This window comes from Camellia sinensis, chromosome 1, assembly GCF_055761805.1.
Source record: "Camellia sinensis isolate YWXY chromosome 1, ASM5576180v1, whole genome shotgun sequence".
Taxonomy (NCBI): domain Eukaryota; kingdom Viridiplantae; phylum Streptophyta; class Magnoliopsida; order Ericales; family Theaceae; genus Camellia; species Camellia sinensis.
Genome location: NC_138961.1, coordinates 93,540,187 through 93,541,962, shown reverse-complemented (window position 1 = coordinate 93,541,962; position 1,776 = coordinate 93,540,187).

Sequence of the window (1,776 nt, the reverse complement as noted above, 5' to 3'; positions counted from 1 at the left end):
CTGGAGACAACGCTCCTGTTGGGAATGGGAGATCTATCAACCTCGACGTTGAAGGGGACAACCGCAACACAGAAACTCGTGACCAGAGTCACGAAGTGAAAGACGCCGGCTAGGAAGGTGACACACCAAAGACAACAGATCGAAGCGGATACTACAATGAAGATGACCTCCAGGTATGGAAGGATAGATACCTGCGGAGGAATGAAGACCCTTCCAGAAGGGATGCAAAGACAGGGGGCATAAGTGCTCCCAAGGAGATAACATTCAAGTATAGAAGAACTTATCTTGAGTGAGCAGATCCCGAATTCCAGATCCTAGATCCCGGATCCGAGAAGACATGATCTCAACCTAGACAAGTAGGCCCGAGAAGACGAGAGCTTAACCTAAGTGAGCAGATCCCGGATTCCAGATCCCGGATCCTAGAAGACATGATCTCGGCCTAGATGAGTAGGTCCGAGAAGAGAAGAGCTCAACCTGAGTGAACAGATCCAAGATTCTTGCAGACAAGATCTCAGCACTTAAGTCCGAAAAGAGAAGAGCTCAGTGAGTAAATCCTAGATCCCAGAAGATAAAAAAGAAAACACACAAGGTTGGACTACAGTTAGCCACGTTGAAGACCTTTTATAAGGTTCGCAAAGGAATATGTGGAAGCCATGCAGGGGGCAGAGAGAAGAAGAATATGTTTACCACTTGTTGAAATTTGTAGCAATTTACAAGTTGGTTAAACCGAGATGATTTTTACCACTTGTTGAAATTTGTAGCAATTTACAAGTTGGTTAAACCGAGATGATGTTTACCACTTGTTGAAATTTGTAGCAATTTACAGGTTGGTTAAACCGATATGATGTTTACCACTTGTTGAAATTTGTAGCAATTTACAAGTTGGTTAAACCGAGATGATGTTTACCACTTGTTGAAATTTGTAGCAATTTACAGGTTGGTTAAACCGATATGATGTTTACCACTTGTTGAAATTTGTAGCAATTTACAAGTTGGTTAAACCGATATGATGTTTACCACTTGTTGAAATTTGTAGCAATTTACAAGTTGGTTAAACCGAGATGATGTTTAACACTTATTGAAATTCTGTGTGAACTTATAAGTTGAAGTTAAACTAAGATCATATTTAACACTTGTTAAAATTCTGTGTGAATTTACAAGTTGAAGTTAAACCGAGATCATATTTAACACTTGTTGAAATTCTATGTGAATTTACAAGTTGAAGTTAAACTGAGATCATATTTAACACTTGTTGAAATTCTGTGTGAATTTACAAGTTGATGTGAATTTACAAGTTGAAGTTAAACTGAGATCATATTTAACACTTGTTGAAATTCTATGTGAATTAACAAGTTAAAGTTAAACCGAGATCATATTTAACACTTGTTGAAATTCTATGTGAATTTACAAGTTGAAGTTAAACCGATGTGATATTTAAACACTTGTTGAAATTCTGTGTGAATTTACAAGTTGAAGTTAAACCGAGGTCATATTTAACACTTGTTGAAATTCTGTGTGAATTTACAAGTTGAAGTTAAACCGATGTGATATTTAACACTTGTTGAAATTCTGTGTGAATTTACAAGTTGAAGTTAAACCGATGTGATATTTAAACACTTGTTGAAATTCTGTGTGAATTTACAAGTTGAAATTAAACCGAGATGATGTTTAACTGTCACGCCCCAAACCCGCCCCTAAAAGTTTGGGCATGACCCGTTTGAAAACGAACACTTATCCTGTAATAAATAACATATGGGGTCTCATCGGAAGCATAAA